Source organism: Balaenoptera physalus, assembly GCF_965194825.1.
Source record: "Balaenoptera physalus genome assembly, chromosome: 18".
NCBI classification, from domain to species: Eukaryota; Metazoa; Chordata; class Mammalia; order Artiodactyla; family Balaenopteridae; genus Balaenoptera; species Balaenoptera physalus.
The window spans coordinates 12,718,826-12,743,387 of record NC_138899.1 but is presented as its reverse complement, the minus strand read 5'-3'; the positions used below and the strand labels follow the sequence as shown (position 1 = coordinate 12,743,387).

Below are 24,562 nucleotides of genomic sequence, written 5' to 3'. Positions count from 1 at the left end.
CTCTAGTTACATTTCACAAATTTTGATATGCTGTATTTTTATTATTTCATTCAAAATGTTTTAAAATTTCTGCTGAAATTTCTTCTTTGACTCATGTGTTAACGTGTTTTTCTTGTCAAAATAATGCCTATTTTCTAACACATTTTGTTATTAATTTCTAGTTTATTTACATTATGATCAGAGAATATCTCCTTATTTCAATCCCCTTAAATTGTGTAAGGCATGCTTTATGACCTGCTTATGGTCAATGTATGCAAACATTTTCTGTGCAATTGAACAACTGAAAAGTATATACATTCTGCAGTTTTGGAGAGTACATTTGTGTGTGTATATATATGTGTGTGTGTGTGTGTGTGTGTGTGTGTATTTATATAGTCACTTTTGTTTATCATGTTATTCAAATCTTCTGTGTGCATACTGATTTTTTGCCTGCATGTTCCGTCAGTTACTGAGTGTATTGTGGCATTATTTTTAAAATAAACTGTGATTATAGATTTGTTTGTTTTTCTTTTTTTTAGTTTTGTCAATTTTTGCTTTATGTATTTTAAAGCTATTTTGTTCATTGTAAACATATTTAGAACTTTTATAATATCCTGTTGGACTGACTCCTTTTTTCTTGTGAAATGTACCTCTTCCTCTATGGTAATACTTCTTGTATGAAAATATATCTTGGTTCATATTAGTATACAGCTGTATTTTAATTAGTCTCTGCATATCATTTTCCATTCACTTATATTCAAACCTCCCATATCTTTATATTTCAGCAGTGTATGGTTGAGTTTTATTTTTTAATCCTATGTGACAATCTTGATCTTTTAACAAGAATATTTAGTACTGCTACAGTTAGTGTAGTTACTTAGATATTTGGGTTTAAATTCACCATCTTTATTTGCTTTCCACTGGTTCCAATTTTTTTCCTTTTTTTCCTCTTCTATTAACTTGCTGGTTATACATTCTCTTTCTCTTGTTTGGTGGTTTAACATAGACATTAGTCATGCATCTTTGACTAGTTAGCATCTGATATAAATTAGTACTTTTCCACTTGCTGCATACTGTATTGACTTAAAAACACTCTAACTCTATTTACTACCTCCCATATTTTGTACTATTCTTGTCATATATCTATGTCTAGAGAGATAAATCACTATTTTTGTTTTATACAATCAATATTCATTTAAATTTGCCCACATATATTTCCTTTTCTTTATTCTTTTGTGCATTTGTATGCTTTCATCTGGGATCATTTTACCCCTGTCTGAAAAAACACTTTTAGACTCCTGTCTGAAGAACCACTTTTTTAATCTTTAATGTAGGCCTACTGTTGACAAATTATCTTAGTTGTTGTTTGTTTGAAAACCTATTAACCTTGTCTTCATTTTTTGAAGTTATTTTATCGAACATAGAATTCTAGGTTGGCAATTATTTCCTTCCATCATTTAAGAAACCTCAGAGTAATTTTCAAAGAGCACTGTCCTTCACTCTACCTCCAGTCTAGCCACGTGGACCCATCATGCATTTTCATCAGCTCCCAAATCCATCTGTCTCTCAGTTGGCTCTCTCTTGTCCAGTTGGCTCCCTTCTTGCCCTGAACTCCTGCTCTTCTTGAACTCTCTCCTCTCCAGCTGTCAGCATGCCCACCTACTCCCTAAATGGTCACCAGCTGACCCAAACCTTAAGACTCTCACAGGGGGTGTGGGAAGTCGGAATGGAGCTGAAATAGGTGCCCAGGTGAAACAGGAAACTAAAGTTTTCCCACATCTGCTCCCAAGTCCCAACAAGCATTTATGTGAAATGCTGCAAATACATTCCCCCAGTAGAGCTGGACCACCTGATACTGTAGTTGTGAGAGTCTATCCTCCCAAGGCCTCTGTTGCCCCTCAAAAAAAGAATATTCCAGAAGAGCTGACAGCTCACTGGAAAGTCTGCAACTCTAAATGTAAATCAAAGATTATTCTGCCGGGCTTCCCTGGTGGCGCAGTGGCTGAGAGTCTGCCTGCCAATGCAGGGGACGCGGGTTCGAGCCCTGGTCTGGGAGGATCCCACATGCCGCGGAGCGGCTGGGCCCGTGAGCCACAATTGCTGAGCCTGCGCGTCTGGAGCCTGTGCTCCGCAGCGGGGGAGGCCGCGATAGTGAGAGGCCCGCGCACCGCAATGAAGAGTGGCCCCCGCACCGCGATGAAGAGTGGCCCCTGCTTGCCACGACTAGAGAGAGCCCTCGCACAGAAACGAAGACCCAACAAAGCCATACATACATACATACATACATAAAAAGAATGTAAGCAGAGAAGAATAGCATTAAAATAAATAAATAAATAAATAATTTAAAAAAAAAAGAAAAAAAAAAAAAAAAGATTATTCTGCCAACATAAAGAATAAACAAACGTTTTAATTTAATTTAATTTAATTTGTTAATAGATAGAAGCCAGTAATAGGAAGAGGGTATTGTTATTCCACTACCAACTAAGAGGCAACAACCATTATGGTGTGACAGATTCTATTTCTTACCATGCATTTTCCGTAATTGAGATCATTCTGTATTTACAATTTTGTAATTGCCCTTTTTTGGGGGGAGGGGGATTATTTCTCTAGTATTTCCAAGGTTAGTTAAAAATGTTTATCAATACCATTTAATAACTTTATGGTACCGTAGAGGTAGTGTGATTTTCTTAAAGGGTCTTAATATTGGATATTTTTACCTCTGACCCCATAATAATCTTTATCATCTACTTGGTACGTTGTTTATAAGCCTCAGAACTCAATAACATATTTTAAAACTTTGAAGTGCCAGTTTCATCCTTCCAATGGAGCTGAGGAATCCAATTACAGTTCTCTCACAGAGTGATAGTCTCTCACACATTTTTTTTTCTTATGGCACATTTTTCCTACTTTACATATTTTCCCTTCTTGCAGTTTTTCAAAATCAGCCTTGAACTGCTTCTAAATAGGTTTCTCTGTGGCAAGGTATTCTTGTGTTATATTCTGATCATCTTTATGGCCATTTCAGAATTATATCAGATTTTAAATAAGAGCTATTTAGATTTATGAAGGGCCAGTAGCGCTGCATGGACAACTTTTTTTGGTGATAATAAGAAGAAACTGCAATATTTGAAAATGAAGTAAATGTTTGCTCCCACCTCAACATCCAGGTCTGCCTTACAGCTTCACTTCAAAGCTCAGTGAAGGGCTTCCCTGGTGGCGCAGTGGTTAAGAATCCGCCTGCCAATGCAGGGGACACGGGTTCGAGCCCTGGTCTGGGAAGATCCCACATGCCGCGGAGCAGCTAAGCCCATGCCCCACAACTACTGAGCCTGTGCTCTAGAACCCATGAGCCACAACTACTGAAGCCCATGAGCCACAACTACTGAAGCCCACGTGCCTAGAGCCCGTGCTCCACAACAAGAGAAGCCACTGCAATGAGAAGCCCGTGCACCGCAATGAAGAGTAACCCCCCACTCGCTGCAAATAGAGAAAGCCTGCACACGGCAACAAAGACCCGATGCAGCCAAAAATAATAAATAAATTTATTAAAAAATTAAAAAAAGCTCAGTGAAAATATTCTTACTGGTGCAAGATCAACTTGAATGTGCTGGAGACAGTAAATCAGGCATCTGTCAGGTGAAAGGTACAAACTCAGAATCTGCTTTCCCTTGCACTCTGCCGTGTGGCTCTTATGCTGAATCCAGCATAATGAATTTCTCAGCATAGAAATTTGCTGAGAGGCACTTTCTGAGGATGGGGAATTCTACTGCAGGCATTTACAAAGTCTTTCTGTGGCCAGACACTCAGAGACCACCTCACATGGCTGTGTGCCTGAAATCCAGCACCCACCCTTGCACACAGGTGTCATGCTGGGAAGGCATTAAGCTGCCATGGAACCTTAATCCTAATCCATTCAATAAAAATCAAGTGAAGGTCTACTGTGTGCCAAGGTCTGTGCTAATTGAGGGCTACCAAGATGACTAAGACATGGTTCTTGCCCTCAACGAGCTTAGAGTCTCATGACAGAGACAAACGTGTAAGCAAATAACAGCCAGGGATGTAACTGATGCTGTGAGTGGTAGGTAGTAAGGATAGGAGGGGACAACAGAAATAGTGATAAACACTGAACAGGGGAAGAGACACTTGATCTGCATTTTAAAGGGTAAGTAGGAGTCAGACAGATCAAAGAAGAAGCTAAAAGAGTCCAGAACAAGGGAGTAACAATAATAGAATTTGTTGAGCATTTTCCTATGTGCCAGGCTCTGCTCCAAGCCTTTTCCGCATATTATCTCATTTAATCATCACAACAATACCATAAGGCAGATTCTATCCTAGTCCCAAAACACCAGAAGCTAAGGACCTTGCCCAAAGTCATACTTGTAGAACCTTAAACAACAAGATGTGTTCAGGTAACTATCATCATTTTGATACTGCTGGAGCCTGGAGTCTGGTGGACACGGGGCCAGAGAAAAGGCCAGAGAAAGAGGGGCCAGATCTCAAGTAATCTGAATGTTATGCTAAGAGATTTGGATTTTAATCCTGTAGGATGTTAAGAACTAAACATTTAAAGATTTTGAAGGATATATCTGGTAGCTATGGTCAAGCTAGAGTCAGGAAGCCAATTAGGAGATTATTAAAACAATACTGGGGAGAATGAATGAGCCCTTGAGCTGAGAGTGAGAAAGGGCGAAACTGAGAGACGATAGGGTGGTCTTTCCTGTATCTCTGGTTCCTGTTCTTCAGAGCATGTGGTATCAATCCCTCAGTAGGGGCCAGATGCAGCCAACAAAACCCACATCTGATCTATTTCACAAGGAATACTGATGATTTGATTGAAATGTATAGGAAGATTTAAGTTTGCAATCAATGTTTAAATAATTTGATTTGTAAAATGTGTAGATTTTGACTTGGTTATATAAATAGTGTTTAAATGTTTGACAATTTTTGCTTAAGTAGGTTTATGAAGTAAATCAATTAAACAATAAATAAAGCACACACACACAAAAAAAGAGTGGACTTAAAATATTCAGTAAACTGTGTCATAAGCGGATGTGCTGTCGTCCAGGCTTTGTTGTTCCATTTATAGAGCACAGGCAGAGTAGATTTAGCATAATTCTTAAGGGTCCTAGAATTTTCAGAATAATAAATGAGCATTGGCTTCAACTTAGTCACCAGCTGCATTAGCCCCTAACAAGAGAATCAGCCTATCTTTAGAAGCTTTGAAGCCAAGCACTGACTTCTCCTCTCTAGCTATGAAAGTCATAGATGGCATTTTCTTCCAATAGAAGACTATTTTGTCTACATCGAAAATCTGTTCAGTGTAGCCACCTTCAGTAGTTCTCTTAGCTAGATCTTCTGGATAATTTGCTGCAGCTTCTACATCAGCACTTGCTGCCTCACCTTGCACTTCTCTGTTATGGAGACAGCTTCTTTCCTTAAACTTCATGAACCTCTGCTAGCTTCAAACTCTTCTTCTGCAGCTTCCTTACCTCCCTCAGCCTTCATAGAATTAAAAAGAATTAGGGCCTTGCCCTGGATTAGGCCATGGATCAAGGGAATGTTGTAGCTGGTTTGATCTTCTATCCAGATCACTAAAACTTTCTCCATATCACAGCAATAGGCTGTTTTGCTTTCTTATCATTATGTGTTCACTGTAGTAGCACTTTTAATATCCTTCACGAACTTTTCCTTTGCATTCACAACTTGGCTAATTGTTTGATGCAAGAGGCCTAGCTTTTGGCCTATCTCGGCTTTTGTCATGCCTTCCTCACTAAGCTTAAGCATTTCTAGCTTTTGATTTAAAGTGAGAGATGTGCAACTCTTCCTTTCACTTGAACACTTTAGAGGCCATTGTAGGGCTATTAATTGGCCTAATTTCAATATTGTTATGTCTCAGGGAATAGGGAGGCCCAAGGAGAGGGAGAGAGATGGGGAACGATCGGTCAGTGGAGCAGTCAGAACACACACAACATTTATTGATCAAGTTCACCATCTTATATGGACGAGGTTGGTGAGGTCCCAAACAATAACAATAGTAACATCAGACATCACTAATCACAGATCACCATGAAAATATAATAGTAATGAAAACGTTTGAAATATTGTAAGAATTACCAAAATGTGACAGAGAGACACAAAGTGAGCAAATGCTGTTGGGAAAACGGTGCCGATACACTGGCTTGAACACAGTGTTGGCACAAACCTTCAATTTGTATTAAAAAACAACAACAACAACAACAAAAACACAGTATCTGCAAAGCACAATAAAGCAAAGAGCAATAAAATGAGGTCTCCCTGTAAAACTTTGAAGAGTTTTATTAATACAGAGCAGTGACGTGAACAACAAAATGGTACTTGGGTTAGTTGGTTTTCGTTCAGTTTATTACAGCCGCCACATGTGAACTCTGACCTACGTTCTGTGGTTGCTCCTTCAATAATAACTAAGACTCTGCTGTGATGGAAAATTCTAGGGTGTGTATCATTTGTCTTTTGCTGAAGTATAAATATGAGAGCTTTATGATTAACTGATTAAAAAGAGAGAAAAGTTTCATAATTAGGTTTTATAGAGCTATGGATTTTGCATTATGTGGTTTACTACAAAAAGAAACATTGATCTGAGACATTAGACCACTCTGATTAAATTTATGGTACACTGGGAATACTTGGGCCAATTATAGGATTAAGTGTTCACTGTGCTGATATAATTCCACCTAAAATATGGCTTATCTGGTGATTATTTTAAACTCCTTGACCCAGTCTGTTCTATATTCTCATTTCTTTAAAATTTTTGCCCACAGAGAGGAAATCGCACACTTAGCTTTCAGCAACTGAAGTGAAATTCAAGAACCCATTTAAGTTTTAAATCTACTTGGACAAATTTATGGAACAACTTATAGTTTTAGATCTTGTCATTTGTTAGATTTAACCCTAAAATAAAATGAAAAGTTTTTAATGCCTTACAATAGATAGTTTTAAAAAATGATTGGAACATTTATATGATAGAATATTATACAAACACTTTTAATCATGTTTTTCAAGACTATTGAATTACTTGTGAAATGCTCATAGCATAATGTTAAGTGGAAATAAGACAGGACATATAACAACATGTTCAATGTGATCCCACATATGTGAGCTTGCACACATGCATGTGCAGATATTTGGGGGCTGGAGGTTCTGGAATAAAGTCTACAAAAGTTTCACAGTGGATATCTCTAGGGATGGCATAACATCAAATTTCTGTTTTTCTATTTATTTATGATTTTCTAAAATTTTGGAATTTTCTACATTAAATATTAATATGTCTTTGTTCTTTTACAATTGAGGAAAAATAATTTTGTAAATGGTTGTTGCCCTTCAAAATAACTTTCTGGGAATTGCACAATTATTGCAATGATGCTGCCTTTGCTCACTTTTGTAATTACCCCCAAATCCATTCCATGGGCACAAACCAAAAGCAATGTTTTTACCTTATAACCACATTTCATTTTTTGTCTTATTTTAGAAAATGTTCTTATTCTGTTCACTCATCCATTTTTATTCAATAGCCTTGGCTTCAGACAACATTTGGCTGATTCTAAAAGTCAATTGTACCTTCTTATGACAAAAATTTGCTATCCTGAGGGTATTTAAAAGGCTGTATTAGTCAGCTCAGATGGCCATAACAAAATATCATAGACTCCATGGCTTAAACAGTCGAAATTTATTTTCTCACAGTTTCTGGAGGCTGGAAGCCCAAGATCAGGGTGTCATTCTGGTCAGTTTCTGGTGCGGACTCTCTTCCTGACTTGCACACAGCCACCTTCTTTCTGTGTCTTACATGGAGGAGAAAGAGAAAGCTCTCTGTGTCTCTTCTAAAAGAACACTAATCCTATTGGATCAGGCTTCCACCTGATGCAGCCAAAATAATTAATTAATTAATTAATTAATTAGAGTTTTGAGCATTGTTTGCCATAAAGCATATTGTCTCCCCAGTTTCCTACTACGAAGACAACATCCCTTTTTTTGATGAACAAGTTTTAAATGCCTTTGTTTTATAAAATGACTTACAATCTATTCTGCTAGAGGGCCTATTTCTTTTCTTTTCTTTTTTTTATAAATTTATTTATTTTTATTTATTTTATTTTTGGCTGTGTTGGGTCTTCGTTGCTGCGTGCGGGCTTTCTCTAGTTGCAGTAAGCGGGGTCTACTCTTCGTTGCGGTGCATGGGCTTCTCATTGCGGTGGCTTGTCTTGTGGCAGAGCACAGGCTCTAGGTGCACAGGCTTCAGTAGTTGTGGCTCATGGGTTCTAGAGCGCAGGCTCAGTGGTTGTGGCACATGGGCTTAGTTGCTCCGCAGCATGTGGGATCTTCCCGGACCAGGGCTCGAACCCGTGTCCCCTGCATTGGCAGGCAGATTCTTAACCACTGCGCCACCAGGGGAGCCCAAAGGCTTATTTCTTTAACACAAAATTAGCTCATATCTGATTGAAAAATAGGAGAATGCTATTTGTATAATCCAGAAGTTGGGTTGCTTCTTCTGTCATTTTTCTGAGTACATTATTTCCCCTCACTGAAAAGAGAACGACCTTTCTCAGCACTAAGGAAAAAGTTTTAGAAATACACAAAGATCTTAAGACAAAGTCTTAAAATCCCATAGAAGTGACTTTAGTGCAATCAGTGGCTGGTTTAATGACCTCATAAACCACAACATTTATTTTAAGCCTATTTGGGGAAGCTACAATTACAGATAGAGACGCTGCAAAGACATTTCTCCCTAAAAAAAAACAATCGCTGAAGAAAACTTTACCCTGGATTACATGTTTAATGTTGATGAAACTAGTCACTATTAGAAACGGACTGTGCATGAATCCCAGGATTTTAAACTGCAAAGAATCAATATTGAGTCCATAGACCAACATACAGGTTTCACCAGACCAGTGTTTTGTTGGATTATATCACTTTTATCCATCTCTGATTACAAAATGCTGTGGATTTTGAGGGATCAGTCCAATCCCATTTTCCCCATGAATTCTATTTTGATTTTGTTTTGTTTTCGACGCAGCACAGTCTTTATTCAGTGGCCAAAGAATGGAGAAGCAGGAACTAAGTTCACAGACCAACTTCCCCTGTTATTTTCAATCCACGATTTGTAAGGCAAGGTTTTCAGCAACACATATATGGAGTTATTGCAAAAGTGCCTGTACCTAAATATCTTACACAAATAAAAACTTATAAATTACATCATTTTATAATCACTCCCTGTCCCCTCCTTTGAAAACTCAGCTCTTCTTTCTTTTTTTAAATAAATTTATTTATTTATTTATTTTTGGCTATGTTGGGTCTTCGTTGCTGCGTGCGGGCTTTCTCTAGTTGCGGTGAGCGGGGGCTAGTCTTCGTTGCGGTGCACAGGCTTCTCATTGCGGTGGCTTCTCTTGTTGCGGAGCACGGGCTCTAGGCGCACAGGCTTCAGTAGTTATGGCACGCAGGCTCTAGAGCGCAGGCTCAGTAGTTATGGCACATGGGCTTAGTTGCTCTGCGGCATGTGGGATCTTCCTGGACCAGGGCTCAAACCCGTGTCCCCTGCATTGGCAGGCAGATTCTTAACCACTGTACCACCAGGGAAGCCCAAAACTTAGCTCTTCTGAAAAGGCTTCCTAATCATCACCCTCCATCTGCATCCCCACTAGTTTAATTGCTTCCTCCACCCCTTCTCCTTTACTCCTATTTCATGGAGCCCTGCCACAGTTTATTACATTTCTTATTCACTGAACTCTGCAATCCATGAAAGAAGAAAGACTCAGTTTTACCATGTTAGTCCCTGCACTTGATTGTACAGAGCTATTGATGCCACATTAAGTGACATTGCCAAGATGGGAGAGGCCAGCTCTCCAAGTGCAGGACAGAGCACGTCATACGGTTCACCTTGTTTCTGATGTGCACCACGTAGTGACACTCAGCAGACGTGTCTAATGAAACAGGTACCATGAATGAATGAACTGACAGCCTTTCCAATGTTTATACCATCTTCCCAGAGACATTCCCACATGTTAACTTGGTATTTTTCACCACACCAAAGAGCTGGCAAGATCAGGAAATGTTGATCCCACTTTGGATATAAGGAAACTGATCTGTAGACAGGCAAATGGGCTGGAAAAGCCCATGGTAAGTGACTAAGCCTGGACTTAAAGTCAGCCAGCTTTCTGGCCATGGCTCTTTCCATTCAGGCCAAGCTCCTACCTTATTTTTTTTAAACCTTTGCCTCAAGTTTCTGGACCCCAGATTCAGTTTTATGTTAGATTGTATAATGATTTATGTAACTGACACACCCATCCACGTACATAACCAACATCTGGTTTGTTCTCATACTGTTTTTAGACTGGATGTCATTTGTATGTGAGATTTACATTTTTATAAACCTGCATGGAAGTTTAGAGAAAATGTCTCTCCCGTAAACCCAGGATTTCTGGGCTCCTGGCTTTTGCAATTGCCTGTACTCCCCACGTGGTCTCCATCCAAGAGTCTTTGCACATACTGTTCCCTCTTCCTAGAAAGCATCCTCACTTAGTGAAGAGTCATTCAACTTTAGATCTTACTCAAGCATCTCCTCCTGAGGGACACCTTCTATATCTCCACGATTAAACCTAATTCTCCAGTTATAGGTTCTCACAGCAGGACATAACTGTCCCCCAGATCCCTTGTCATAGATACAATTTTACATGAATGTGTGTGATTATCTGATGGCTTTCTGCCTCATGGCAGAGACTATGCTAGCTATTCCTAGCCCAGAACTTGGCACGTTACTGCTGGGCCCATCCTGGATTCATCTTCTTATTTACCTCATCTTTTACATCCCAACTGCCTGGCTGCCTTCCTGGTTCTAGCCTATGTACCCAGATCAGTTTTGCCCAAACTCTCCTTAAATAATGTCTGAGGCTTGCAGTTCTTTCCCTTGTAATTCCCTGTTATGATGCAGGAGCCCTGCTGATGTGGTGGTGAGATGTGGGGAGGGATGAGTTCTATAGTCCTGGATGAAGTCTTGGTCTTTTTAGTGAGCCTGTGCCCCTGGGCTGTGACCAGCACAAGGGCATCTCACTTTTGTTTCATTTTGTTTTGTTTCCTGCACCCGTTAGGTGAGACAGGAGGGCTAGAGGGGCCTGGAGTTAGGTATTTCCCTTCCCCACATCAGTTTGGTTAGTCTTTTGTAAAACCCCAGTGGGTTAGGCTCTTTTAAAATAGTTTCTCTTGAGAATAGGCCTTGTTAATAAACAGAATTTTCTGGGGCTATTTCAAAATGGCTACTTTCCCCCTCCCCCTGCCAGAAGCACAAGGGGATTTTTTTTCATCTGGTCTTCGCAGTGAGAATGTTGTAGGACTCCTGGAGATAAACTCATAAACATGTGGGACCCCACCCCCTTCCAAGACTGGATCTCCTGGACTTTTTAACTCTCAACTTGTCCATACCGAGCCTTCAGAAATTCATCAATAAAACTTTAGGTTTTCCTACCCAGGTACTGGTTCCTGCAGAGTTTTCTGCTCCTTGGCCTCGATCTGTAGTACAGTTGTGATTCTCTCCACTTGTCTCTTCAATTTTGGGGACAGTGGTTTGCCCTGTGACCTCATTTCTCTGATGGATGTAAGAAGAGGTGTTGATTTTTGGTTTGTTCAGCTTTTTTCTTGTTCGAAAGCTCCTTACATGCTGGACCAGAAACCAGAAGTCCAGGTTTGCCCAAACTCCATCCAACATGGGAAATGGCTTTCAGCTCAGTCCTGGCTGACTTGCCCTTCCTGCACTCTTGCTGACGTGTAGTCCCACGTGGGCTCCCTGGAGAATGAACTCAGGACAAGAGATCTTGTAGTTGGTATATTTCAGAACAGCTAATCTGATTTTTATGTAGGCAGTCACCCAAAGTTCATAATTGAACAGGCCTAAATTTCTTCCATGGATTTTTATCAGATGCCATTCAAATCATTTGAGATTATTTATATAGAAAGAGTTTCACGTGATAACAAGGATTTCATGTGATAGCAAGAATATTTATAAAAGGTCTTCTTATTAATAAGAACAAAGAAAAAGGGACTTCCCTGGTGGTCCAGTGGTTAAGACTCCGTCCTTCCACTGCAGGGGACTGGGGTTCAATCCCTGGTCAGGGAGCTAAGATCGTGCATCCCACATGCCACCACCAAAAAAAGAAAGAAGAAAATTAAGACAGACAACGGTATACATGTCTCCACCTCTGTGACTGAGTCAGTCCACATACTTTTGCAATATTCACTGGCTGAGAACACTGATAGGCTCTGGAGAAATTACTAATGAGTTTACCATCTAATCAAAAAGGCAAAACTGACAGGAACGATTGTATCCAAGGCATTAATCGTGCAGAGAATCGGAACACTCACAGAAGGAACAAAGGCTGAAGATTAAGGAGGATGAAGAAGAGGCCAGGGTCTTACTTGAATCGCTGAGGAGAACAAAGCCAAGTGGAGCTGTGATGGGCTGATGCTTCTCAAATATTAGCCTGTGTTTTCCCCGCATCCCTCCCGCCTACATCCCAATTAAACCATTTTGTGCTCATTGCCTCAGAGGAAAGGTGTGGCTTGGTGAAAAGGAGAGGATAACAAAGAATCGATTATCTTTTGTGGTCCAAAGGCAGATGTCGTTGGAGAGATAGAAAAGCTTGGACAAAATGCTTGTTGGAGATAACAGGAGACATTTTCTCCTTCCCAGACTAGAAAGGTTTCCAGAACTTGTGGAACATAAAAGAGAGAGACAGTTGGCAAGTGCATGTGTCAGCATCTCTGTGTTGAGTGAGTCCATCAATAACAGGAAGGGAATATTGAGATGCAGCTGAAAGCGTCTTGTACCTTGCCTCCTGATTACAGTGCCTGAGAGGCAGCAAAACCCACCAGAGAGTTGATGAGACCCAAAGGCAGAAGACACTTGTACTCTTAGATAGGTCCCCAAAAAGGAAGCAAGACCCTCGAGAGGGAGCGTATCTACACATGGATCAACAACTAAAGACCCAATGAAAGGAGAATGTCTCTGTGGACAGATGCCATACAGGACCAGAAGTTCCCCATCCCCATCTTGCCTTGACACTCCCTAAGCCTGTCCCTAAGTATGTATACCCAACGGAACTCAAATTGAGCATTTCTACTCATCCCAGAAGAATGGGACCCACATTAAGTTAGGTTGAATTCTAGAAAAGTATAAAATATGTTTATGGATTTAAGTCTAGAGTCACACCTGCAATCGGCTAATTGGCAAAGTTTGGTCCATCTCAACTTTAATGAATATCGCTTATGTGTCAAGTACTAAGCTAAGCACCTTCCTCTACGTCATGTTCACCACAACCTATAACAAAGAAACCAGGCTCAAGGAGTTTAGGTAACTTGCCAAGATCACCAAGCTAGTGAGTGGCAAATCAAGAACTCCAACAATGGCCAGATAACAAAGCCTGTGCTCTTAACTTTCCCTCTATTCTGACTCCAGCTGGAGGGCAAAATACAACGGCGAGATACTCTCTACCTGCCCTCACTGAGCTGACGGTCTAGAATGAACCAGAGGGTGAAGAGGGCTTCCAAGGAGACTCACCCAGTCCGGGTGAGCAAGAAGGTGCAGGAGCAAACAGTCTAGGTCATCCTTGATCTTCATGAAAAGGAAATCTCAGCGAGAGATTGGAAGGCAACCAGGCATAGATTATCTACTCTACAAGTACCATTGGTTTTGGAATCAGAGTTTGGTGCAAACCTGGTTGTGTGGAGTATCAGCAGTGTGACCTCGGGCAAATAACTAATCTAACTGAACTTCACTTTCTTTACCTTGAAAACAGAAATAATAATACCCAACTCACAGGGCCATCGTATGGATGAAACATTCAGCCTAATAACGGATTGGGAATCAATATGCATTAGCTCCTTTGTCTTTCCTCCAACACAGTGCATCCTCGAGAACTGCCACCCCATCCTGAGTCCTTCCTAGTTGAAGAATTCCCAAATTGAGATACCAGGTGAACCTTCCACAGTGAAGGCAAACCCAAGCTCCTCAAGTTCTCAGTGTCAGATGGACATAGCCTGCCTCTGAACCAGAGTTGACTTGCATGGTCTGGAACATTTTGAAGTCACTTCAACTGAGTTATTCCATGCTGGACCCACCAAGTCTGGTTATAATTAAAATGGCTTCTGGTTGCAAAGCACTGGCCATAATCTACCTCTTGCAGATACTATTCTCACCCTAGCCCTCAGAGGTCATGTTTCTAATTTCAGCGAACCTGTATTGAGTTCCCCTAAGTGAAAGCACATGGTCTCTGCCCTCCAGGAGTTCACAAACTGGAGAAGGAAAAAGATATATACAAAAATAACTAACACAAAGCAGACGGATAAATTCCACAAGAGACAGTGAAAGTGCCCTAAGACATAGATTTATACTGACTGAAGAGGGAGTCAGGAAGGTTTCTTAGAAGAACTGACACTTGAAGGATGGCTGTGGCTGCACCTGAATAGTATGAGGAGTCATAAGAGAGTAAATAGATGGAGATTTCCAAGCAGAGGGAATACCTTAAGCAAAGGCAGATGACTTAGAAAGCCCATAGTGTATCCAGGGATGAGATGTGACCAAAACTGATGTGTGGTAGGAAGTGGCCCTGGATGGCCAAAATATGGAGGGTTTCTAATGCCATTTGAGCATCTATCCTACATGGAACGGAGAGTCATCACAGATAGTTTTGTAAAATGGCTAAAACAATACTGGATGAGTGGGGACAAATATAGTGATTATTACATGCTGTAACTAGAGTAATTAAGTGCATCTTTCTGAGTAATTTACGTGCTAAGGAAGTAGTATCATTGGGATAAAAGTTTGACCGTCTGCCACTGAATTTAACGCTTTTTGCTACTAATCCTAATCCAGGGGTTGTCAACTCTGGGTACAAAATAAGGTCATCTGAAGAATGTTACCCAAAAAACCCGTGTCTGGTTCCCACTCCCATAAATTCTGAGTTACCTGACCTGGGACGGAGCCTGAGCATTGTTTTGTTTTCATTCCCCCAGGTGATTCTAATGTTCAGGCAGGTGAAAATCCACAATGTGTGGGCTCCGGGCCAGCCGCATCAACATCACCTCGGAGCTTTTTAGAACTAGGAAAACTCGGGTCCCAACTCAGACCTACTAGATCAGAATCTGCATTTTTCACAGTGTCCCCAGGTAGTTTGTGGGCATCAAAATGTAAGAAGCACCTGTATATACAAAACTGCCTATTCATTCTCCACTTCTGCCAAGCCCATGTTAGCCTGAAAAGGGAAGAAATAAAAACCCCAAAGCCCTAGATATGAGATTATTACCGAATCACATAACAGAAACGTGAATAAACTTATCTCAAATTTGCCAGGTCAGGGCTTCATTGCATGGCACCAGATGACTTGAAAAGGGAGAGAAAGGGGAAAAAAAGTGATTGTTTAAGTAGAAGGAATTCCTGACAGAAGGACTAAGTCCTAAAATAGTCTGAGGCAGATGGGGGTCAGCAGAAGCCTTCAGTGACAGGGATGTGACCGTGACTTAGCACGTGTTCCTGACACGGCAGTCCAGGCTCACGGGACAGAGAGTCAACGCCCAGGAGCTGCTCCTGGTTCAGCCCCGTGCTGCTCTGAGGACACAGGGCTTACTCTTCCACCTCCATCCATTCAAAGGACTGCGTATCTATTGTCATTTTTACCTGCAACCTTTAAGGCGCAGGCCCCCAGTGTGTTCAAGTTAAAAGAAAAAGCTCAAGACCAGCCATCGGTTTGTGGTAGCTGGAAGCACAGACCATCACAGAGACAGAGAACCAAACCCTCAACTGTCCGAAGCTGCTATGGTCTAAATGTTTGTGTCCCCCCACCCCAAATTCATATGTTGAAACCTAACCCAAAGGTGATGGTTCTGGTAGGTGGGGCCTCTGGAAGGCGATTAGGACATGAGTGTGGAGCCCTCATGAATGGGATTAATGCTCTTATAAAAGAGACCCCACAGTGCTCCCAGGTCCCTCCTGCCATGTGAGGACAGACCATGAAGTCTGCGACCCGGGAGAGGGCCCTCACCAGACCATGCTGACACCTTGATCTCTGACTTCCAGCCTCCAGAACCAACCATGAGCGTAAATGCCTGTTGTTTATAAGCCATCCAGTCTGTGGGATTTTGTTATAACAGCCTGAATGCGCCGGGATAGAAGCCATTACTAAGCACCACCTGAGACCCTGCACACACCCTAATCTTGTCAGCAACCCCACCCTTTTGAAACTTTGCAGAAGAAAGAAGAATGCAACACTGTTACTGCCTTGATCTTTATCACATACCTCTGACCCTGAGTCCTGACTATATAACCTTTCCCTGTTCCCCAGGAGGGGGACACAGTTCTTGAGGCGCTAGCCTACTGTGTTCCCTCTTTGCCTGGCAAAGAAATAAAGCCACTCTTTCTTTCTCCTCCATAACTCTGTCTCCGTATTTCCGTTTGGCATCGGTGCACAGAAAGCCAAGATTCTGGCAACAATATTACAGAGAATGATAAAGGGGGAAGTAGGTTAGGTACCAGTACTCTTCTGGGCTCACCAATATTCAGGCAGGGCGATGAGAAGGCAGAGTGGTGTCCTTGCTAAATGTGCTAGGTAAAATCCTGGGATGACCCCCATGACTTTCACCTTTGTAAAATGTTATGGAAAAACCTGAACGAACTTTTTGGTCCACACAATACAATCCCTTCCCCATTGAGTGTGGGTGGGATTTGTGATATGATGAGGTACCTCCTTTGTGATTATGATTAAGGTTATACTTAAAGGGATTTTTCAGTTGGCTTTGACTTAATCAAAGGAGACATTACTCGGGTGGGCCTAATCCAATCACAGGTGCCTTTAACAGGTGCAGGAGTTTTCTCCAGCTGACAGCAGAAGAGGAATTCAGAAAGATTCCAAACACAAAAGTAAGGGAATCCCTTTGAAGATGGAGAGGGTCAAACAGCAAGGAATGTGGGTGGCCTCTAAGAGCTGCTTACTACTGACAGCCAGCAAGGAAACAGGGACCTCCATCCTACAACACTAAGGAACTGAATTCTACCACCAGCTCGAATGAGCCTGGAAACAGATTCTTTCCCAGAGTCTCCAGATAGAAACTCAGCCCAGCCAACGTCTTGATTTTGGTCTTGTGAGACCCTAAGCTGAGAAGTCAGCTAAGCCCACCCAGACTTCTGACCTCCAGAACTGTGAGCTCATACAGGGGGAGTGTTTTAAGTCTCTAAATTGGCAGTAATTTGTTAGGCAGCAATAGAAAATTAACACACCAAGTGAGAGAGGACAGTGCAAGATAAGTCAAGCGGTCACCACGAAGCCCTGAAGGCTCCAGTTGGACCCCAGCATAGAAGGGATTCCTAAAGGGACTTACCCAAGCTCCTACCTGGGAGGCCTGATCAAATCAGAAGTGCAATCGCTGAAGCCAAGATCTTTCAGAAGTGCCAGGCCTTGGAGGGGTGGGATGGACCGGAAGCTAGGAGATGAAAAGATAATATTAGAATTTTTAGTAGGTGCCTAAATTTCACCTCTGCATCCCTACCTGGGGTAGGGTTTAGTTGGAGACAGTAGAAAACTGCCCAAGAGATGAGATGCAGAATTGCCATTAGCAAGCTCAGGACTGCAGCCCGGAGCAGGGTTAGACAGTGAGGGTTCAGGCGGACTGCTGGAGTCAGGGCCACAACACAAAAGGAAACCAGGGAAAGAAGGGGTCGGTGGAGGTGCAAACTAGCCAGACAGCTGTCCTCATTCGCCCTCAGGTACAACTCACCTTGCACAGACCTGTTTTGTTCCTGTGAAGTTTCCTTCTTCAAAGGTCCACCTCTGTTCTTCTCCATCATCTTCTTACTCTCCCTTCAAGGACCAGGAGAAATCCCATCTCTTCCAGGAAATCTTCCCTTTGAACAACTGCCTGAAGTCACCTTCCTACATCAGAACTTCAACTTTCAGTGAAAGATCCCCGATCGATAGGAGGTGCTTCCTACCTGATTAGTTCCAAGGGCAATGACCTCATTTCTTCGAGCCATAACCCACCCCATTTTGAGGCAGTTTTAATGGCTAAAGAGCTCCTCCTCGCACTTAATAACTGCGTAATACCAGGCAGGTGAGTCCCTCTATGAGGCCTTTCCTCATTTTCCTCATTTGCAAATGGGAATGAAATCAGTACCTTTCTCAAAAGATAGTTGGGAGGATTAAATAAAATATTCCAAGTAAAAGGCTTTGTACTGTGTCTGACACATAGTCAGGGCTTGATAAATGGGGTTGGTTGTTACATTGTGGAAAAAGATGCTGTAATGCATCTGTTACAATGTCTGGTGCCCTGTAGCACTCAATGAGTGGCAGCTCTTATCAGCTATGGCAGCAGTCTGAAGCCATTCAGAGTCTCAACCCCGCTCTTTTCAGCTGATACCTTCCAAATATATAAAGACAGTTGTGTAAGCTGCCTGAAATAGAATATATGATCAATAAATGTTATTTCCTAAGTGTTCTCTTGTCCAAGTAAGAGCTCACATTACAGGTCTTCTTCTTCCAGATGCCCTCTACCAGGTTTATAACTGCCTCTCTCCAAATGAATCCCCCTCCCAAAACCGAAGAGAGATCTGCCCATGTGACTAAATATTCAGTGAATATAGACGAGGCATAATCTACCTTCATCTGGAAAGAGCGGTTCTCCTAATTTGATGGAATTATTTTTTCACATATAAAATCTGGACTTCATATTGATTACTTACATTTCCATCCATGCCTCTCTAATTTAATCCTTCAAGATGATTTGAAATTTTTATTCTATTGTCCATCATGTTTGCTATTCTTTTCAACTTTGTCATCTGCAAATTTGAGAGCCCGCTTCCCAAGCCTCCATCTCATTTAGCACTAATTTTGTTCTTACATCTCATCTCCTAATGGATTTTAAGATGTTTATGGGGAAAAAAAAGAAAAAATTCCATGCTATATAATATCCTCTACAGTTGTAGCTTTTAAACTTTTGTAACTGAAACCCATAGTGAGAAATACATTTAACATTGCAATTCAGTTCATTTACACACACGCACACATACCTCCTGATATAAATATTTAAATATTTATATCAGGATATTTATTTATGATGCCCTCTCATATTATCCATTCTATTATATTTATTATTATTATTACTTGTTGGTCAAGACCCACTTGATCAATTTCACGATCCATTAACAGATCCTGGTCTGTTGTTTGCAATATGCTGTTCTATAAAATGGCTTTTAAAATTTTCCACTAGAGTGGCAGAGAAAAGGTCATCTGTGCTCTGGGGCAGGGGAGAGGTAGCAGTGCTGCCGAAAGAAATCTTTGCTTTATCTTTAAAACCCTTGAGAGTGTTGTACTCCACTGTACAATATATCTGTGCTTATTTTAATAGACAGCTAATGAGCCTTTATTTTTTCTAGTAAAAATTATAATCCATGAAATGCATTCTATTTTTATTCCATGCTTCGTTCGCCCTTTAGTACTCCACCAGAAACCCACTGACAGATGGGTACCCCAGTTTGAGAATAAAAGCTCCACAGTTCCAGAAACAGGGCTAAGCACATAACCATTTCTCAGTAAGAGCGGGTTGACTCATTGATAGGCTGTTTCTCTCAAGAAAGGAGTGTGTATGAGATAGGATGAAGTAAGTGCTCCATTCAACAAATATTATTTGACTTTTTCTCAGGACGGGAGGGGGTGATGGGATAAAGGGATGACTAGTGAACCATTGACCAGGAAGATGGGCTTTCTAAGGAGACAGTTCCCCATGGGTCTCCCACGTTTCTGCATATCTTCTGAGCAGAGGTACTGACTGCCTTTCTTCTGGTCTGCCTTTTCAAAGAGGTCTACGTACAATCAAAAAGCCTTAGAAGATATGCTCAAATATAGAAATAGTGTTTCCCTCTGGAGCAAAGGGCAGTTTCGTTCACTGTCCAGTATAATAAAGGTAATGTGTCCCCCCAGACGATGGTCAGGCTGGCTCATAGCCCATTATAAAAGATTTGGGTTCCCTAGGTTCAGGAGTTCTCTCCTGCAACATACCCCACTGCACGTGCAGATGCTACCTTGCCCTCTTTATGTTCCCCTGGGGAAGGTTTGGGAAACTACAGCAAATGCTGATGCTCTGGCCACTGCTGTTACTGTGAATGATACACTATCCTTTATCTCAGACCCAGGAGTCTCATGTCTTCTGCCAGTGTACATGACATTGCGGTGGGCTAGCTCAGCTGGACAGTCTCACATTACTGATTCCAACAGACAAGCCTATGTCTTGAAGTAAAAAAGTATACTTTTTATTCTTTTTTTTTTTCATTTATTCACTTAATAAATAAACACGTACTGAGTGCCTAATCAATGCCAGGAAATTTCCAAGAGGATGGGGATGAGGGGAACCAGCCTTAGACAAGGTCTCATAATAAAACACAGAAACCCCATCATAAAACCAAGTTTAGTGAGGGAAGACAGAAGATAAACAAGTAATCCAGTACGCAAACAAAATCATTTCAGAGAGTGTAAGTGCTAGAAAGAAAATAACCCAGGATGAAACAACAGAGTGACTGGGGTAGACAGGGAAGGCTTGAGGCTGGTGATCAAGGAAGGCCTTTCAGAGACAGTGGAACTGGACCTGAGACACTCATGACAAGGTCAACCAGTGATGAGACGGTCTTGGGGAAGAAGATTCCAGGAGTAGCTACTGTAGATGCCCTAAGGCAGGAAAGAGGATGATGTGTTTCAGAAAAACCAAAAGGCCACGGGGAGCATCAAGGGAGGTGAGGGTAGAGAGGTGGGCAGGGTCCCAGGAGAGGGCCAGGTCTCAGGAACACTGAGGGGCTTGGGAGGTCCTGAATGATCATCACTTCCTCTCTCTTTCCCTTCACCCCTTCTGGCTCTCCTCCTCTCTGAAACTGTCTGCAGGGCACATTCTTGATGGAGCCCCTGGGTGGCTTTCTCCTTTGGAAAGTGAGTGGTAACTGCCCTAAGACTTTAATTTACAGTCCACAGAAATATTTGCATGATATCAATGAAACTGTGAAGACTGAGAGTATGTCCGGTGCATATCCAAAGGCCGAATTTCAAACGCCTGGCATCATCGAGGAGGGACTTCTGGGTAGATGCCCTCTGGAAACTCTTGTCACACCAGTCGATGGGACAGACTCCTTCCCGTTCAAGTTTAATTTTAGGATGTAGGCACTCATCTCTGAAAGCAAAAAATGAAGAGTGGCTTCCAGTGGCTTGTTTAAAGAGCTCCTGAGGCTTCTTAAAGAGTCTTATTTGGCACTCACCAATGAGTGGCATCCTGAAAGGAAAGAAGAGGAAATGGACCCAACGTCTTGTGATGAGGAAAGTCATTGGATAATTATATCAATTCCTCACTTCTATATGAAACTCATAAATAGGGTAAAACTCATTTAGTCAAACTAACCAAATTAGTTAGATCTCAAAATGGAGTAAAACTACTTTAGTTAATCTACTAATTAAAAATATTGGGATACTGCAAGTTAAAACTCTAGAATACAGTATAAATGTCAAAAGAAACGCTATCTTATTCTTTCTAGTAAGTAGAGCAACTTGAGATTACCACTACCTTGGACTTTCCAAAGAGATCCTGCAGAACCTGACTCACTTAATAGAATGTTCTATGATATCACTTGATTCAGACAACGGTGCAATTCATGCAGTCTATAATTGTATATATGATTTTTAGTTCCCTTTAATTCAACAGGATTCCCATAATTTCATCTTTAGGGGTTGTTTTCTTAGCAAACAAATTTTTTGTAGATAATTCACGGGTCAACTCATCAGCCGTCTTTATCACAAACACCATACTATTTGTGTCTCCATTGAGGTGGTTGTATCAGAGTCCTATAATCATTTAATCACAACTGATGCTGTCTTAGGGAGATTGAAAACTACTGGAGAAGAACATAGCTATCTGAATTCTCTGATACGAGCAAGAAATAGAAAAAGGCTGCCATCCAGGTAAGAACCAGAAGCCTGTTTCAGGGATCTGGTCCAGGTCAGGTGGATCTGAGACTGTATCCAGCAAGCACTGTATCTACAGACTAGGTGGGGTTGGACCACACATCAAATGGCTCTGGATCTGAGTCCTAATGAGATTCTTCCCAAAGCTCAGTTAAGACAAACTAGGAGTTTCTCAAAATGGCTGTCACCACATTTATGTTTTCGGGTATGGAGAAGTCGTTGCTTTTAGGTTCAGAAAGATCTGAAAAGGCTGGTGATGGGAATTTCCACAGCACATGAATTTCTGAATCCCACTTGATCCCAGCCACATGGCACATGCAAAGCCAGACTGCCACCTACTGACACACAGAAGGGGTGGCCTGGCATTGTTCTGTTCTTAGTGTAACAAAGATGCTGTTGATTACAAATGGTCTACTGAACCCGGCTGCTGCTTTTTGAAAACCCAGTAGAAATGAAGCAGTCATTGATTTGAGACCTGAATTATATATATATATATTTTTTTTAAATGTTTGGAGAAAAAAATTCTCTGCCCAAACATATATAATATCTGCTGATGGGTCAAAAAGAGAAGGTAAATTTGGCATGCGGAGATTGACGGGGGCAAATATGGCTTCATTTCAAACAGCCCCTCCTGTTTCTTCAGTATAAGAAATGAGAGGCAGCAGACTTGTACCACTTAACTGAAGACTCCTTGGAGGCAGGAATTATATCTTACTTATGTTTCTTTTTCCCTAGGTCCGACATCTCTCAGTGCATTTTGAAAGCAAACAACAATTGTTAAATGAGTGTTTACAATTTTAATAATAATTGTAAAATTAAAAACCAAGTCAGAGACTCATAAAAAAGAACCAAGATAACCCAAGGTTTAAATCCTGCCTCTGGTAGCTGTGTACTTTGGGCAGGTGACTTAACCTCTCTGAGCTTCAGGTTAGAATCTTTAAAATGCAGATGACATGACCACTGGGTTGATCTATGGGGATTAAGTGACACGATGCATATGATGTGCTTAGCGCAGTGCTTGGCACACAACAAGTCTTCAATAAAGAGAAGATTTTTTTAAGAAGTAAAACAGGCCTCGGGTCCTGTCTGCTGACCCTGGGCTACGAGCTCATCTCCAACTCAGGATCCTGCAGCCTCAGCTTCCTCGGCAGCTTCCAGAGGTTCTTCAGCTGGCCGGCCGCTTGCACACACTTGACACGTGAGCACAAGCCAGAGAACCATGGCGGAGCTGGCTGGGGAGGCGGGAGATTAATTGAAGACTTTTATTATTTTTAGTTACAAAACTGCAGGAAAACAGTTCCTGTCGGATGGTGCATCTCTGGCTAGAAGGCAAAAACGCAGGTGGGAAGAGGGTTGGCCATTAATCATAAGGAAGCAGGGAAGGAAACTGAGACAGGAAATGTCAACAGCAAGATGTCTTTCCTCTGGGTCACTCTGAAGGCACATCCACAGGCCAGCGCGCTCAGTGCCGGGCCCCGGCTGCAAACAAAGCCAGTCCAGAGGAAACGGCAAGCAATCGAATGTTAAACCAGAAATAAATCGGGCACGTTTCCCTTCTAAAGCAAAGGGACTAGCTCCTCTTCTATCTGGCTCCCAAATTCTGGAAATCTGTCTGGAAAGAAAATGCTTTCATATGGATGAGAGTTGAAGAAGATGTCAAAATAGTGGAGGACAGGAGCGTAGCTTCACATAACTTTTCTGAGCCTCAGTTTTCTAGTCTGTGTAATGGGGATTTGCCCTCCTCCCAGAGGTGCTATGGAGACCAGGAGCGTAAGCTGATGACATTGGGCTTGTTGTGACTCTTAGGAATTCTTTTGACTCCTCTCATGATAGAAAATGAAAACCCAAACCTTGACAGTCCCTTTTGCCCCAGTCAACTGAGGCAGGGCAAACCCAGTCCGCGTGGGGACCCCTCAATCTCTGCTGAGGATGGGAGACGCAGTTCCTAGAGGCGCCCCATTTGTGCCTTTGATTAAAGCTTCTGAAGAACATTTACTTTCCTTTTGATTTTGTTAAATGTTGGCTTTTCCAGACAAGTATTTTTTTAAAGGAATGCATTTTGTTGATATTACAGATTAAGCCCTAAGGGGTAAATGAATGAAGTAAATGCTTATGTTGTGATAGCTTTTATCCGTAAAAAATCTTCTACTCCCAATACTGTTTTTACCTTCAGATATTTCAGCGTTGGGGGGAGTGATTCAGAACACAGGCTTGGAGTCGAACGGATATGAATTCAATAACTATATCATAAGCCTTCAGTATGAATTATTTGGCATTTAAACTCATCTATGCCTCAGTTTGCTCATCTGTAAAGTGGGAGAAATAAACACATGATAGGTAACCTCTCACTCAGTGGTAACTAGTGAGTTTATGATGCATCTGGACCATAAAGTTTCCCAGTCTTATTTTTTAATAAATTGGCAGGCTTGGGGGCTTCCCTGGTGGCGCAGTGGTTGGGAATCTGCCTGCCAATGCAGGGGACACGGGTTCGAGCCCTGGTCTGGGAAGATCCCACATGCCGCAGAGCAACTGGGCCCGTGAGCCACGGCTGCTGAGCCTGCGCGTCTGGAGCCTGTGCTCCACAA

The 24,562-nt window shown here is 41.8% G+C and overlaps 1 long non-coding RNA gene across 1 annotated transcript in view; it reads left to right on the top strand.

Moving 5' to 3' along the window:
• LOC309647405 overlaps nt 1-24,562 on the top strand; it is a 138,888-nt gene that overhangs the window by 111,009 nt on the left and 3,317 nt on the right. Inside the window, exon 6 of the long non-coding RNA XR_014256022.1 lies at nt 3,147-24,401. This is a non-coding gene — a long non-coding RNA (uncharacterized lncRNA). The remainder of the gene's footprint in view (nt 1-3,146; nt 24,402-24,562) is intronic.